An 18,200-nucleotide genomic window follows, 5' to 3' on the forward strand; every position below is an offset into this window, starting at 1 on the left:
GAGGCAGAGGTGTGGGAAGGAACATAAAGGGCTCTGACTCTATTCAGCTGCTGCCCACCCTGATTAATTCTCCAGCTAATGACTCTCCAGACATGTTGATGTATGAAGCTCTGTCGGTGACAAAAAAATTGAACTTTTACTAATTAAGTAGAACATCTTCATAGGGTGAAAGGTTTTGCTAACAAAAGTAACTCACAAAGAATTATGTTGGCTGGAGACTGCTGCTGAGATCCACCAGGGGAGGGAGGGAGAGCAGGATAAACTATTCACTGCAGCTGCCAGGCCAAGATTTCAGTCCCAGCTTGTGTCTGCACTGAGACCACTCAGAGCCTCACGTTCTGGGCTCCAGCCCTGTCTCAGAAGCACCAGGCTGACACTCTCTGCTGCAGCCCTGACTCAATGATGGATTGTCACCATGATTTTTTAAGTTTTTCTGAGCCTTCTGATGTTTACATTCTTGTAACAAATTTTCTCACGCACTTTCTGTAAATAACTGATTGTTTTGCATTTTTTTTCTGGAGGAGGAGAAATTGGATGGACTGTTGGTTTGTCCAGTGTCATTGGAGAGGTGGCACTTTCACCCTCCAATCCAATGTCACTTGTGGAAATCTATAAATGTTGGAGTCAGAAAAACAAAGTTCCTTTTTTGCCTTGGAAAGAGCAGCGAGTTTGTGTCTTGTTTTGTGTCCTACAGTGACACTGGATGCTGCTGGGGAGCAGCCTGGGCTCAGCCCCAGCACTGAGTGCTGTTTGTGGCAGTCTGTGTGTGAGGACACACGGGATGGCATGAGCTCCACAGTGCTTCAAGGATGTCATTTTTGTGTGTTCCCTTCCACGGGTGCCACTGACACCACACACTGGGGGCAGGGCACAACTGCCTCACCTGGGTGAGAGAACAAGCTCAGATGTAGATCAGCATGAGTGAGAACGTGGCCCTTGTGACAGTGACACATTGGGCACTTGGCATCTGACCTTGTCCCTCTGTGCTGGGCACTGCTGGGGCCACACCTCGAGTGCTGTGCCCAGTTCTGGGCCCCTTGTGACCAGACAGGAGGAGCTGGAGCATGTCTGTGAGCCTTCAGGAACACATAATCACGAGAAATGATTCTATGCAGGTGCTTTTATTGAAGAGCTCTGGGTGTCAGGGGTACAAACCCAAATCTGACCCCACATAAGTTCAGGATGAACGTGTTTTTATATTCTACCATCATATAACTTTCATGTTAATTATTTAACTTGTATTGTTCAATTGTATACATAGATTTCAGCCAAGCACAGCCTCCTTAGATCAGGAACATACAGTTTCTCATGGTTCTTCTTATGATTATACAATAATTATTTTTAATTACTAAACAATCATCACATCTAACAATTATATAATTTATCATATTACTTACGCAGGTGCAATGCAAAGCTTAACATTTTAGAGTCTATCCTAACATTTTTCCAGGGCCCCACTATCATGTCCAGGGAAGGGAATAGAGCTGGGAAGGGTCTGGAGCCCCAGGAGAGGCTGAGGGAGCTGGGAAGGGGCTCAGCCTGGAGAAAAAGGAGGCTCAGGGGGGACCTTGTGGCTCTGCACAGCTCCTGACAGGAGGGGACAGCCAGGGGGTTCAGGCTCTGCTCCCAGGGAACAGGGACAGGAGGAGAGGGAACAGCTCAGGCTGGGCCAGGAGAGGTTTGGGTTGGGTTGGACATCAGGAGAAATTTCTGCAAGGAAAGGGATCCTGAAAGGGATCCCAGACATGCCATGGAGGAGGGAACTCTGCTCTGCTCTGACAGAAAGGTGAAGGGTAGGACACCAAACTGGCCTGATCTTCCTCCCCAGCAAGCCCTGGAAAGGTGCTCCTGAAATGAGTCAGTGGTGATTTCCACTTGAAGATACTCCATGAGTTCTGCAGCTTTGCCTCTTTCTACTTCCTTCCCCTTTCTAACCAACTTCTCACTTGCTGCAACACGTTCCTTTGTAATTCTATTGCCCTTTCACAGAGAGATTTGTGGTGTTTTAACCAAGAGCCTACATTAAAATATCAAAACCTGTCATTAAATATTTCTTTTCCTCAGCTCCTTGTAAAGACAGGAAGAAACTGGGGGAAAACTGTCAGAAAGAAGCACAGTATTCACATTTTTTGAAGAGACTGTTTATGGTTATGTTGCTTGAGGGACCTGCAAAGACAGAATCACAGAGGCTGAGGTGCTAGCTTTTCCTCCTTGCACTCTCTTTGCCTTTCCAGTGGCCTTTTTCTATTCTAGGATTCAGCTCACTGTGCTCAATTCTACCCCTTCTGTCTCCTGGGTAAACCAAGATTAACTCCATTCCAGTCTCTGATGCAGCCAAAGACACAGATTCTCAGCTGGATGGAAATATGGGATTCACCCCCAGCTGTGTGCCCCTGGACATCTCCCCTGTGAGGTGACCTGACCCCCTCCCCTCCCCTCCCCTCCCCTCCCCTCCCCTCCCCTCCCCTCCCCTCCCCTCCCCTCCCCTCCCCTCCCCTCCCCTCCCCTCCCCTCCCCTCCCCTCCCCTCTCTCTTTCTTTCCTCATTTTTTTCACAATAAAAATGAGCACAGAAACTACAATGCCAAGCAGGCTCTCTATAAGACATTTCATAATAATAATTAAATTAATTGTTTTGAGCTGCTCAGAAGCTGCTTTTCAGCTCTTTGATGTGTTTCAGGTGGTTTTCTTCCCCTTGTCTGTCTGGGAAATGGGGAAGACTCTGCCAGGTGCTGGCCCAGGTACAGGGGAATAGAAAAAGGAAAATTTCTTTGAGACACATGTGAGATCCACATTGTGTGTGACTCAGCAGCTCATGTCAAAATTTGGCCCATATCAAGAGGAACACAAAAGGCTGATCACAATGAGCAATAATCCAAAAATACATTGGCTAGAGGTGTGTGCTGTGAGTTTCTGAGCAGGGCATGACAATTAGAGCTGTGCAAGACAGTCACAGGGACAAAAATAGAGCCCATTCCAAGTGGAAGGTGCCTTTGAAATGTGGGATTTGCATTTTTTGGTGTGCATGCTTTCAACTCAAAAATAGCACCTTGGTTCAGTAGAATGGGCAAAGTGTGAGGATAAACCCAAATATTATTTCCTTTAATAATAATAAAAATCTGGAAGAAACCCAGGGGTATCATTTGTGCAAGATTTAACACAAAGGATTGTACTTTGCTTTGTTTTCCTTTAACAAATCTGTTGCTAATTCTAATCACTCTAAGGAACTACTCCCATCCTTTCAGCAGTCCTTGCCTGGCTCCCTCTTTCAACCCTCCAGCACTTTCCAGGTTCTTCCTCAAATAAAAAATATCTCCATGCTCCTGTGTTTATTCTGTTACCTGCCTCTAACAACATTTTCCAAGGTCTTTTAGGTGGCTGATGCACCATTAGGATACACAGCTGATGCCTGAAATTCTACCATTTTCCACATTTTGTGAAACAGCTCATTACCAAAGGGTGCTCCTATGGTGACATTTCTCTTGTGAGTTTTTCTCCCTCTTTCTCCCAGACCTTCAGAAATTTCTTGATTCGTTTTTGGTGGTTTAACACCCCTCACTCCTGGGTTCTTTTCTGCATGGAGGGGTGAAACAGAATTTGCTCATAAGCAAAAAAGGAATTTGTTCCCATTGCTCTTGAGATCATTCCACTCACGTTACACCTTTTTACTGGACTCTGTCAGCCCAGTAATCTCTCCAGTCTTGGGTACAAATTAGACACAAAAATTCTTAAAACAAATCCCAGGAGAGCAGTGAGGAAGGATACACAGACAAATCTTAAAGGTGACAACATCCATCACTTGTGCAGCCTTCTGGGACCCACCTATTCCTTCACCTCTCATTAAAAATGAAATCTCTTCCAGAGTTTGGATTTGATTCCCCCCATGGGAATGTGTGGGGAGGCTGGGTCTGGGTCTGATCAGAATGAACAGCTCAGCTCTCTCCCCAGTCCCCTTTGGCTCTCTCATGCCCTGACATTTCCTTGCAGAAATGGGGTCATTCTGGAGTATTTTGGAAGAAAGCAGCTGCCACATTTCAGAGCTGAAAGGAAGCTCTGGCCAGGGCAATTTTCCGTGGTGACTGATTTTTGAAGAGACACGAGGTCATGATGGGAAGTTTGGCCACACGTGTGAAGGTCAGCCCGTGAAGGCTCAGTGGGCTGGACAAGCCTGGTCTGGCTGTTAATTGATGAGGCCTGCAAACCCCTCCCCTTCTAAAATGAGAGTTTTCAGGCCAATTCCAAAGCTTGGCCAGCTTGCTGCAGCTATGCCTTGCCAGCTCTAAAACATCCTCACAGCTCTGGACAGAGATGGGAGGGAAGAGAAAGGGTTGAACAGAGCCCATGGGGCATCACTGACCAGCCCAGGGATGCCTTTTGCTCACATTTTCCCATTTTCTCCTCCCATGTTCCTGTGGGTATGGAAGATGCTCAAAAACAATGTGCTGACCACCCTAATATAGATTAAGGGGAGTGTTCCCAAACTGCCACCTGCAAGGATCCTTGCATTTCATTTCATAAGATTAGATCTCATCCATTGCTGCAGACAGAAATGCTGCAGACAAGGTCAGTCCCATCCCATCCACAGTGGAAAAGGCAGCCCAGAGAGCTGCTTTGGGAAGTATTTGTCCCATGGATGCTCTGAGAACATCTCCAATGGTAATTTCTATAAAGCTCCTCTGACCTGAACAGTCCCTGTCCATCACTCCACAGAAACCTCCTCTCCATAGCCCACCAACAGAAAGATACATATTTTAACATCTTTCAAAATATTTTTTTTTTTGTTACAAACTTCATGAGACAAGCAGAGGGAGGGTGTGGTGGTTGGGGCTCAAATATGAGCTAGGAGAAATGTCAGTGCCTATTTTTCACCTCTGCCTCAGAGTGGCCATTCACACTTGTTATTTTTTCCCTTCAGCTGTTTTCATAGCACTTTGGGAATGCATAGGTTAAAAGGTGAACTGTCATCACTTCCTACATTTCCAACCTCACCAATGAACCACTTGGACCTTAGGAAGTTCAGCTTTCCAGTTTCCATTTCTATGCACCCCTTGAGCAGTTCCGAGTATCAGGAAGTTCAGATGACCCAGCAGACCTCTCTTTGTAACTCCACCTCTGGTTTAATTCTCCATTCTGAGAAACTCTGTCCCAAAGGATCTCAAATATTTCAGTCACCACACTCTCTAGGACAAGGAGCAGTATTTAAATTCTAGAAGTGTGACAGGAATTATGGACTGTTTTTTGAAGTAATGAAAGATAAAGTGAAGAGTAGAACTGGACTTCACCTTAAATGAGTTATCCAGAATAAACCCAAAGATAAAACCACACTTACTTCTGAGCCACCACAATTTTTTTCCTTCTTCCCTTCTCTCTTCCAACTTGACAGAGTGGCAGAAAACCAAGATCAAGGAGAAACAAGCCACCACTACCAAACCTCACTTCAGCAAAAGCCAGCCTTGGAAGTTTGTTGCACTGTCAGCAGGAAAAGCAATATCAAGCTTTGAAAAATTAATATGATGCTCACTTGCTGTCTAGTTCCTCCTCTGCTTGTCAATAATTCTGTTCATTCCACGAATATTAAACCTGTTTGCCAGAGCCCTTAATGTGACAAGAAGCTGATGCCTGAAAGAACGATTACTTTCAACTATACATCATATTTAATTTATTACATAACCTGATGTTATTGCTTTTATTGATGAACTGTACAGTGTAAAATGATTATTTGTTAAAGATTTCTCTGTAGTAAAGAAAAAAAGGGGGAAAAAAAAAAGAAGAAAAAGAGAAAAATCTTTACTGCTCCAGAAAGCTTCTTGTAAATGCTTTTCTGAAAAGATTCAGGACTGGGAGTTACTGTTATTACCTGAATTTTGGCTCTTTGCACTGCAGAGCAGATCCACCTTGCTCCATCACTTAATTCAACCCCTCACTGACATAGGGACAAGCAGCAGGGGAGCAGAGTGAAGCTTTTCCTGGTGGGATGATGCATGTGGAACTCCTCCCTGCTCTGTGCCATTAAACCCAGGTACTTTCTTTGGGCAGGAAAACCTAAGTCCCACATCTAAGCTCGAGCAGGGTTTTCTCCTTTGTTTCCCTGTATTGTGATAAGAGCCCACTGGTCTCTGTCACTGACACCCAGGGACTGCCTTGGCCCAGCTCTGACACAAATGTTCTTCTGATGCTGCACGTGGGCAAAATGAGAGATGAGATTCCTGCCTTGAGGAAGCATCTACCCTGATTTGGGAAGGTGGGCAATAATGGAGTTTGGTTTGTGCCTATGAGCAACAAAGGAGCAGAGATACATTAGAATTAGGACTCATATGGCACCTTAATTTCAATAATGAGAACATTTCTTTGGCTTCCAAGCTGTCCCAAGGAGGGGTTGGTATATTTATGGATGCTAAAGGAAGCAGCTATCTTGGGTAGCTACTGTGGATGCTGATGGTTGAATCACTGGATCATCCCCACTGCCTATTTGTTATTTTGGGATTCCAGTTCAGAGGCAAAAATGACAAGGTGAGAAATGTCTCATTTGGACAAGTGGGCACTGAGAGGTTGTGGTCTCCAATACCCCAGCCCCTGAATTCAGGACACTGAATAACCCTCTAGAACTTCCATTGACCTCTCTGGATCTTGGTTTCCTAATTCCAGTCCCACAGACTGAGAATAACCTAAACAAAACTGATGATGGCAGGAGACTGCAGAGGAACCAAGAGAGCCCCAGCAGTGTCCCAGCAGAGTATTTTAGTCCTGACACCCTCCTTTTCCAAAAACACGTGGCTTTAATTTTTTACAGGGGGTTGGGTGTGAAGTTCACTCCATAAGAAAACTGATTTAAAAAAATCAAACCACAGAGGAAATGCACTACTCAGTGTCAAGGTTTAGAAATTAATTATCTGCCAATTCCTGAAATCATGATATTAGCTGGAGTTTTATCTCTGGTTTCACTCAGGTAGCAACACAGCATTTTGAACAGAAGGCATTTTGAAGTCTGCAAACTAAACAGAGATGTCCCTCCTGATTAAAAGGTGCTCTGCATTTCCATAATGCACTGGGAGAAATGCAGTCTCAGAAGTGTTCTTGGGATGGTTTGATACTGAAACAGATGTAATAAAGAATTCAACCTGCTGCTGAGAGACATTTCTCTGGCAAATTGGTTATAAAAAATAACTAGTGATGGCACTGATATGAGAAGGAAGAATTAAGGATGCCTGGCTTTGGATGCATTTCTCCTCCAGTGGAGGATCTCAGTGCTTGGGCTTTTCTAAAATACCTTTTTCCCTGTTGAGTTTTTATTTTCAAGCCTTGGATCTCATGCTGCAGCTTCTCTGTTGACCAGGAACTTCTTAGAGGCTCTGATTCCATCCAGCTGAGCCTGAGTCCAAAAAACAGAAGCAAAAAATGAGATCACTTTCTTTGCACTGTTTTGAGCCAAACTCTATTTCCCTGGCTGAAAGCAAATTTCAGGGGTAAAAAACATCCAGAAATACAAACCCCAATGGTCTGAATTTCCCAGAAAGATTCAAATAATAGCAGTGATTCAACTTTGCTATTTCATTGCCTTCCTGACCCCTGCCATTCTCTGCCTTCCAGACGCCAACAAGATCTTAACCAGGATTCTGGGAAACACAAGAGACCTGCAGCCTCTGATCACATAAAAGGAATAGAGCAGGGAAAAGAAAAGAAAGAGGGGGAAAGCAAGCTAGAATAAAGCAGATAAGCAAAAAAAAAAAAAAAAAAAGAAGGAAAAAAAAAAACAAACAACAAAGTGAGCTACGGATTTTTAGGTGGCCCAGGGAATTTTGCTCATTGCCAAGACATTGGTGTTTATTTTAAAAAGGATCTTCCTGCTCTGTCATGTGAACACAATTTTGCTTCCTTCCCTTTCCCTGGCTCCATTCTCTCTTTCTCTTTTGCCTGGCTAGCAAAGATTGCCTTTCTCTTTTACTCTTTACTGGCAAAAAGGAGGCCTTCCTGCTTTGCACAAACCTACTGAGCCATGCAGGCCACCACACTGGATGCTTCCCAGGCAGCTTTGCCAAGCAGGCTTTGGACTGTGACTGGTTTTTCCCCAAATCACTGCTCTTCTGGGCAGCCCAGCCAGTCCCTCCCACACTCCTGCCTGTGCACAAATGCAGGTCCCTGCCTGGCACACCCATTCATCTTCTGAAGGACATGAGAGATGCCTCACTGACACCTGTTTTTCTTTTGTCACCTCCCCATGTCTCATTCCAGCCATCCAAAGCAAGCTCTCAGCTAATTAAAAAGAAAGCAGATATGGGAGGTGCAGGGTTTTTTTGGTTTTGTTCTCAAAGCTCTCCCTTATCTCAGAGGAGTTTACACAGGAGTTTGTTTCTCATCCTTTTTTTGTTCTCTCCCTGGTGACCTGCTCTGTGCTGGGGATGTGACACTGACCTCCAGCAGCAGGACTTTCAACTTTCCCTTTGCTCCCAGGGCTGTCCCTAAGTGCTTTGCAACTCATTGAAAACCCATTAATTCTGCCTGTGCCCTATCAGATGAAAACTTCCATTCAAGTAACATTTCAAATATCAGCTACTTCACCTTAATATCTTTCTCAATAACATTTCTCCCAGCTCCACACTCACACTCTGCTCCCCGGGGTGCTTCCCTTTTCTGTGAGTATTGTTGATTCTTTAAGAGCACACACTCTCTACTCCCTCTCCCTGCTGATGTTCTCCACTGCACCTTGCTCTCTCCTACCCCATCTCCTCTTTCTCTTGCCTTTATTCTATTCCTCTTCTAGGAGGAGAAGCAGCAGCTCTTTTCTACATTTCCCAGTCCCAAATTTCAGCCCCAGTAGAGACTGGCTGTTACCAGAGAATTCCCACTTGGGAAAGGACTTACCCAGCTGCTTGTTCATCGAAACAGCAGCCACAGAATTTGCTGGGCCATGGATGTAGAAGCACAAAAATCTTTCTGAGGAACCCTGAAGACCCATCCCAGTGATTCAACCAAGACATCCCTGTTTCCACTGGACTGAGTTCCAATCTCTTAGGGCCAGATTTTAGCTCTGGAGAATAGGGAGGCTGTGAGGTGTTTCACACCCCACCAGCCTCCCTGACAGGCCTGAGCTATGACTCCACAGCCTCTGTCACAAGGCTTTTGTGGGTGGAAGCTTGTTTCTGTATCCAGTGAGCCCCAGAAGTTATGGATGCAGCATGGAGACCGTGACTCAGTACATCCTCCCCTTCCTCAGCCAACACCTTCCAGATTTGGAACAGCAGAGCTTGGATGTAGGTTCAGTGTCAGTGGGCACAGGCTTGTGTAGGAGACAAAACAGGATGACAAACACTTGATGCCATCAGAAATTCTCTTCTGACATCACTGAGGACCTTCCAGCCTCTGCCCAGAGGCAGAAATTATCCTGGAGATTGTAAAAGTTTCTCCTTTCTGTGTTAACACTTTTCAAAGTGCTCTTCTTAACCTGTCCACTCTGTTAATCCTTGTCCCCTCTCGTGCTGCTTGTCTGGCAGAGCTCTGTGTCACTGTGGTGCAGGAGGCTGGGGGACAGCCAGGGACACTGGGCAGAAGCCAGCAAGAGGCAGCAGTGTGGGCAGGAAAAGATGGTGATAATCCATAATAACCATCTCTCCCACAGGAAATCTGCGTCTTTACCCTGGGAAAAACAGTGGGAAATGGGCTGGGGGAAACCAAATACCCCAGGGATGGAAGGGCCAGATCTGGGTGAGAACCTGCCCTTGCTGCAGGTTCCTACCAGCAGGGCATGGGGAGCACCCTTGGCCTCATGGCAGTGGCTGGGGGGGACAGGGACACCTGGAGCCACCCTGGGGAGCTGGTCTGGAGGACCTGAGCGGTGACAAACAGTGTGGCAGCAGCTCTCTGGCCACAGAGGGCAACAGGCACAACTCCCCCAGGCATTGTGCTGGGCAAAGCTGTGAGAAGATCAGAGAGAAGAATGAGAAACAATTCTTATTTTAACCCTCTGCACCTGTTGTTGTGAGCATCTGGAATGTTCTATGGAGATTTATTTACCAAGGGGTGGTTTCTTAATTGGCCAATGGTGATGGTGTTTTAATTGAAGGACAAATTAGGAAAAACTGCATCAGAGTGTCTGTAGGGGTGATGGGTTTCTTAATAAGTATAGTATATTAAAGTGATGGATCAGCCTTCTGGAATCATGGAGTCAGTGCTAATTAGTACCTGGCTGGGGACACATGCTACAACAAAACAGGGGGACTCCAAAGCTGCTGCTGAAGAGATCACTCTCAGCTCTCATTCTCATCCAGCAACAGCCATGACCCCACAGCCACACACCACACCAGCCCTTTGGCTTCATTCACGTGCTCAGGCTGCTCTTACCCCACATGGGCTCAGAGCTGACCCCACACTGATTCCCAGCTGATGTTCCTCCAGTCCAACCAGCACAGCTTCCAATCCCCACTGATTGCATGTGGCATTCACATCCTCTGAAAAAATCCCTTTGCCCAGGGATTTTCTCCTGGGAAGCTGAGAGGCCTCAGAGAAAAGGAAAACAATTCTTATCCCATTTGCTTCTCCTGTGCTGTGCTCATGTGGAATGTGTTTGGAGATTGTTCACCCACAGGTGATTGTTCCATTGCATTCTGCTGGGAGTTGTTTTCACTCTTTGGCCAACCAGGGCCAAGCTGTGTCAGGGCTCTGGAAAGAGTCAGGAGTTTTCATTATTATCTTTTTAGCATTCTGTCAGTATCCTTTCTGTATTCTTTAGTATAGTATAGTATAGTATTCTTTAATATACTATAGTATCATAAAGCAATAAATTAGCCTTCTGATAAGATAGAGTCCTCTTCATCATTTCTGCCTTCGTTGGAGCACCCTGCATTTACAATAATTCCACCCATTTCAGGATTTGGTGTAGCCAAGCATTAACACACAGCTATTTTTTTTTCCCCAGGGTGACTGAGGCAAGGGAGTTTGGTGGGGCAGAACTGTCTTAACGTGGTCTGAAATATTCAAGAGGAACACAGGCAAATCTCTGCATAGATTTCCTTCAGTGCATTTGGGGAGAGGCTGCCCACAGAGAGAAGGGATGCTCCATATGGATTTCAACCTGTGCAAGGTGGAATGGACTCAGCTGAGGAGTTTGCAATACATAATTTATCAGAGGAGTTTATCTTCTATTTTTTGCTCACAGTTTCCTCAGATTGTTGTGTTGTTTTTTTTTTTCCACAGTCCTTCATTATTCAAGCATAGTTGGGGATTTTACATCTATATATATATAAATATATGTATAGATAAAATCTCTAAAGATTCCTCTGAAGAGGTTTTAGTTGTTCCAGTAGTAATGGGTGAGTTGAATTGTGTGTCCCTGGTCTTATTATTCACAATAGGAGGAAGTTGCAATAACCACTGAATAGCCATGCACATTAATTTTGGAATTCATGTTCATCTGGAAGAATTCTGTGGGATGAATGTTTATTGCTACTGTTGTTATTACTGTTTATTTTATAATAGCAGGAGGAGCTCCATTGTCCTTGGTCTCCTGGTGGACACCAAGGGGTGCAAGACAACTGAAGGAATTTCATTGTATATTTGGAGGATGCATTTATACCAACGTTACCATTATATTCTATCTGTCTAATATTTTTTCCTGAACTGAATATGTAATTCTTCTTCAAGGACCAGCTTTAGCATATGCAGGGCCCTGTGTGAAATCAACACAGCATAATCACTGAGGAAAATTATATGGCGGGGAGTAATGGAGGCTGGAATTATGAAAACTATATATAAAAAAATCCAGACCCATGCTGACTCCTTTCTGCTTCCAGCTATTTATCTAGACCTGGGCAGGCAGTACAAATAAAGACCAAATTAGTTGGATTTGCACCATTACAAAGTAATCTTAAAAGAATTTATTTTACAATTTCCTAATCATTCCATCATTAGTTTCTCAGTCCACAGCCAGATTGTGCAATGTGCTTTCACATGGGTTTGAAATTTAAAACAGGTAGAAGGACCTTTCAAACTAAAATTGCTTCCAGAGGCTGGTGATGGCCTAAAGTGAGGTGTTTTAGGGGAAGGATAGCACCCTTAAACCTATTTTACCTTGTCTCTCACTTCTCAGTGAATCAGCACACAGGAAAATCTTTCTCTGTGTTTCTCCTAAAGCCAAATCCTCTGATTCAGACCATTTTTGGACCAGGGGCTACAATGCTATTACTGTTTAAAGCAATGTCAAAACTCAGAAAAGTCAATCTCCTAATGATGTCTACATTTTTGAAAGGGGAAAAAAATAAAAGAAGAAAAACAGGAAGGGAAGGCAGAAGGACTACCTGTGATGTCCAAGAATAAAGAACCTGCAGACTGGAAATGAAGCCCCCTTTAAATGAAAGCTGGAGTCCCCAAAATCTAAAGGCATCCTGCTTAATTAGGCTCTCCTGCAAAACACAAGCAACAAATGCTATTGTGAGGCAGCTCCTGGGGTTTATTTCCTTGTTTATTTGTCTGTTTGTTTCTGAGCAGCCAAAGAAAACTTCTCCAGGGACCTGTTTGATTCCTCTCTGCAGTCTGGGCTGGAATATTGATCCTAGAGAAGAGATGGGTGTTTTGTGTCTGAGTGTTGGAGAAGAGATGTGAGCTTTGTGTGTGCCAGGATGTGCAAGCTTGTAGGAATGCAGAACTCGTGAGAAAGGCTTGGAATTCACCTGACAGCCCCAGAATTCACCTGACAGCCCCATCCCCTCCCCACAGCACCTCTTCTCCTCCCTTCCCCAAGCCCAAGCTCAGAGGAAGTCATGTGTTGCCATTGCTTCAAAACCCAGCTCTAATTTTCTGGCTAATGAAAGACGTATTGACAAAAGTTGACATTAAGCGGAACTAATTACACTGTAACTGCTGAATAACTAAGAAATAACTACCCTGTAATTTATGGTGCAGCATGGACTCGGTGCAGCAGCTCTCAGAGCTGCTCTCTCTGTGCTGAGCTCGCTGGTGCATGAGCTGCAGAGTTTTTCCCCTGCCAGGAGGATCCTCTGGATGTGAAACTGCAAACACTTGGCCGTGATTAGAGCACAAACCCCGCAAGGCTTCCAACAGCCCTCCTGAGCAGCAGCATGCATGACTGCCCCCAACTTCTTCCTGCTCCATTTCCCACTTGTTTTCACTTCTGTATTAGAATCTTAATGTTGTTCTCCCACATATCCCATCCTGCATTGAAGTGCTAAATTCAATAATATTTGATATTCAATAATATCAAGATGAAGCACTTCAGTATTGTATTTGCTGGGAAATGCCTCGACGAAGGCAGGAATGGTGAATCTGACTCCATGTGCTCAGAAGGCTAATTTATTACTTTATTATACTATCTTATATTAAAGAATACTATACTAACTGTACTAAAGAATACTGACAAGAAAGGATACTGACAGAATGCTAAAAAGATAATAATGAAAACTCCTGACTCTTTCCAGAGCCCTGACACAGCTTGGCCCTGGTTGGCCAAAGAGTGAAACAACTCCCAGCAGAATGCAATGGAACAATCACCTGTGGGTGAACAATCCCCAAACACATTCCACATGAGCACAGCACAGGAGAAGCAAATGGGATAAGAATTGTTTTCCTTTTCTCTGAGGCCTCTCAGCTTCCCGGGAGAGAAATCCTGAGTGAAGGGATTTTTCAGAGAATGTGAATGCTGCACTTCAGGAGGTGGTGTCATAACTTTTTGTCTTGGTTTAGAGACAAATTTTAGGAGAAAACACCCTGGAATGAGTGTTTTCTCTAAAGAGAAGGGCTTTGGTAAACCTATTTGCCCGTGAGAGAAATGATTACCAATGGGTGATGGTGAAAAAAAAAACCCCAAAAATGTTTGTTAAGCAAAAAACAAGGGTGCCCACAAGGCACAGATAAGGATTGAATAAATTATAGATATTGAAATTTCAAAACCTTAACCCTCCTTGTCACTCTGATTTTTTTAAGATTTTCTAAGCCTTCTGATGTTTCCATTCTTGTAACAAACTTTCTCACACACTTTCTGTAATAATTATTGGTTTGCATTCTTTTATGGAGCAGGAGGAATTTGATGGACTGTTGGTTTGTCCAGTATCATTGGAGAGGTGGCACTGTCACCCTCCAATCCACTGTCACTTTTGGGAATCTATAAATGATGGAGTCAGAAATTAAATAGTCTTTTTTTACCTCAAAAGAGCAGCATGTCCACGTTGAGTTATTTTGTGTCCTATAGTGACAACCCCCACCAGGCCTTTGGGACCAGGGGACAAAGGTGGCAGCTGTCCCTTTGTCTCGGGGAAGGGAGGCACACGAGTTCACCTGCCTGGTTTTCATTCAAAGCTCCAATCCTATCTGAGATGCCCCCTCTCTCAGAAGGAGTCCATGCCACCTCCTGCACCAGCTCCCCACTGTGGATACCAAGGGCTGGTGTGGGGTCTGGCTGCCTGCCTGCTGTAATTGTGGCACCAAACTTGCTCCTCTACTCAAATAATTTGTTGAAAGAGGCATTAACCATGAGCTGGGAGCAGGGGAAGGCAAGATTTCTTGTTTTCACAAGGAGGATGGGGTGTTCCAAGAGACAACTAGAATCTCTCCCATACATCACTGTCACACAGCAATATCAGCATCCTGCTCAGAAGATAAGTTTAAATGTGCCCTGTTCCATCTGATCAAACTCAGAATTTCTTAGACTTCATCATTAAACTTGATGAGAAAACAGGCATTTGGTCTCCAGAGAAATCTGGCAGCTAAACTTTCGTTTATGTCTCAGATAGGACCAAATCAGGAAATACGAGTTTGAAATATTTCTGTTCAGAAGTGTCTTGGGGTGATTTTATGATGACACTTTATTCCCTCATCATCTGCTTTATGCCCAGAAATGTCTGCTATGGTTTTAAGATAGTCTCAGCAGTGGGACAGGAAGATTTGACAGCTTGGTTCAAACCCTTTCTCACCTCAGTGCACTCTGGGCAGTGTGGACTGGGACATCACATTATTCCTTTTGTTGGATCAGTTTTTGCTTGCTTAGGTAAGAACCTTTTTTTTTTTCTTTCCCCACCTTTTTCCCTGGACTCCAGCAGAGATCCTTCAGTTGTTTCTTGGGGTTTTTTTTTCCCTTGAACTGTTTCTGCTTTGGGTTTGGGGTTATTTTTCCCTCTGCACCAGATGAACCGGAGCCCTGGGGGAGCCTGAGCCAGCACAAGAGAGGACACCAAAACCCACCAGCTTCACCTGCTGTCAGGAGGGGACTAATGCCAGAAAGGTTCCCATCTATTCTGCCTGGCAGGTGAACTCGTGTGCCTCCCCTTCCCTGTGACAAAAGGGACTGCTGCCCTCTCTGCCCCCTTGGGAATGAGGCTTAAGGTTTTGAAATTTCAATATCTATAATTTATTCAATCCTTATCTGTGCCTTGTGGGCACCCTTGTTTTTTGCTTAACAAACATTTTTGGTTTTTTTTTTTTTTTACTGTCACCCATTGGTATTCATGTCTATCATTGGTAAACAGGTTTATCTAAGCCCTTCTCTTTAGAGGAAACACTCATTCCAGGGTGATTTCTCCTAAAATTTGTCTCTAAACCGAGACAAGAAGTTATGCCACCACCTCCTGAAGTGCTTCATTTTGATATTACTGAAGCACAGTTTAGCACTACAATACTGGATGGGACATGGATATGTAAAAGAATAACATTAAGATTCTAATATAGAAGTGAAAACAAGTGGGAAATAGAGCAGGAAAAAGTTGAAATAATAAAAAATTTAAACTCCATTCTGATTTCAAATTGATTCAATAGTTTGCCTTTGAAATGTCATTGGAATTAGAGTACTCTAATGAAGCATTCACAATTTTGCCTATTACCTAAAGAAGAACAGCTTTTCCCCAGGGGAGAAATGTTCCGTAGACCAATTTACAACTGAGTGCAAACCACAAAATTTTTGGCTTGGAAACTCTTCAGTGCAGAAGGCAGAACTTTGTGCTTTGGTGGTACAGCTCCAATCACAGCAGGACAGATCTCCAGGCACCCCCTCTACTGAAAGCACAAAGAATAGAGCTGTTGGTCAGGAGATTTTCTGATGAGCCCCAGAGGAAGTTATAGTGTGCATAAGAAAACCAGAGAATTTGGAGGTAATGAGAGAAGGGAGAGAGAAAAATCACTCTGTGTTGGAGACAGGAAGACAGGCGGAGAAAAGAGAGTGAGATTGCAAAGATAGACAGGTGGGGAGAAAGAGAGAGAGGTGCAATTCAGCTCCTGCTCCTGCCTGATTCGTTCCACCTCCATTATCATGCACCAGAACAACTCATTCTTCTTTTTTACCAGAAAGTGTAATAATGTTCCACAGGTGAAGGAGTTATCTCAGCTTTTCTCTTTTCCAGCAAAGCTAACACTCAGTACATGAAATAAAGGTTATCTTGAAAAATAGACGCTGCAACTCGCATACAAAGGACCCTTTCCTGTGACAAGGGAGTCTTTTCTGAAGGGGTCTGTTAGGTTTTGTGCTCAGAAGAAAAAGGGGAAGAAAATGGATTTGAGTGGTTAGTCCCGCTGCCAGGTTGCCAAATTGACTTTTGAACAGGAGCTGGGAGACTCTTTCCCATGGCATGAAGAGCAGGTTACCCTTAGGGGGATGGCAAGGATGGGGATGAAGAGGAAGGCAATGCTGCTGGCCATGCAGGGGATTAGGACAAAACTCATCTTTCAAATCTCTCCCAAATCCATGAGGTCAGGGATGGAGTGAAAGGCAAAGCTCCTGCATGCAGAGTCTCCAGTGCACAGTAAGGAGAAGGAAAAGACAAATCCCCCATGGGTTGTGTGGTGGGATGACTGAAGCACAGCACACAGCTGCCCATGCTGAGGGTGGTGGGTGCCCAGCTGTGTGCTCAGCACCTCTGTGTGCTCAGCACCTCTGTGTGCTCAGCATCCCTGTGTGCCCAGCACCTGTGTGCTCAGCAACCCTGTGTGCCCAGCTGTGTGCTCAGCACCTCTGTGTCCTCAGCATCCTTGTGTGCCCAGCAACCCTGTGTGCTCAGCACCTCTGTGTGCCCAGCCTGTGTGCCTAGCATCCCTGTGTGCCCAGCATCCTTGTGTGCCCAGCTGTGTGCTCAGCATCCCTGTGTGCCCAGCACCTGTGTGCTCAGCATCCTTGTGTGCCCAGCATCCCTGTGTGCTCAGCACCTGTGTGTGCCCAGCTGTGTGTTCAGCTTCCCTGTGTTCTCAGCCCCTCTGTGTTCAGCATCCTTGTGTGCCCAGCATCCCTGTGTGCCCAGCATCCCTGTGTGCTTAGCACCCCTGTGTTCTCAGCATCTCTGTGTGCTCAGCATCCTTGTATGCTCAGCATCCCTGTTCTCCCAGCATCCCTGTGTGCTCAGCATCCCTGTGTGTGCTCAGCACCTGTGTGCCCAGCTGTGTGCTCAGCATCCCTGTGTTCTCAGCATCCCTGTGTGCTCAGCCCCTCTGTGTTCTCAGCATCCCTGTGCCATTGCCACCACACAGCTCCTGCCCCTCCCTGCCCCTGGCATCCAGCCTGGCACGGCCATGCCTGCAGAGGTGGAGTCTGTTCACTGCCATTACTGAAACAACCACATAACGAGTGTTTTGACACCTTCCCTGTGAGGAAAAGATCTGGGATCTGTTAAAACAAACCCTAACAGGGTCTGCAAAGAGAGATTGTTTAAATCCTCACTTAAATGACAATAAAAGATGTGGCTTTGACACTAAATGTTTCCTTTATTATTTCTGTCATTTTCCAAAGGGTACCCAGCTCATGCCAAGGCCTTCCATGGCAGAGAATCTGCTGCCTCTGCTCTATTCTGCCTCTGCTCTTCCAAATTCAGCTACCTTCTCCCAACAGATTTTCCTCTTTGCCTCACTTTGGGTTTACATGTCATTGATTCAGTAATTTTGTCACTTAGAGGGTCTCATGTCTTCTGTCCTCACACCTCTCCTTTCTTTTCTCCACAGTGCCTGGATCATCTCTTTACAGCACCAGGACTGAGTCCATCAATCCAAATGTAAGGGTTCTAACCACAGGTGGTGGCTGTGCTGATGGACTTTGCTGTCTCCAAGGATTCCTTCCAGCTTTGCCTCCTGGAATGGCTGAGGTTTCCATTCTAGCAGCTGACTGCCCCCTGCACTCACATACCTTTCCTTTCCTCTACACACAACAAGGTAGCTGCTGAAAAGAAGATTTTAGATATATTTAGTTTTTCAGGAAAGGCCAGTGTGACCTCCTACACTTTTCCT

This window comes from Haemorhous mexicanus, chromosome 21, assembly GCF_027477595.1.
Source record: "Haemorhous mexicanus isolate bHaeMex1 chromosome 21, bHaeMex1.pri, whole genome shotgun sequence".
Classification (NCBI taxonomy): Eukaryota; Metazoa; Chordata; class Aves; order Passeriformes; family Fringillidae; genus Haemorhous; species Haemorhous mexicanus.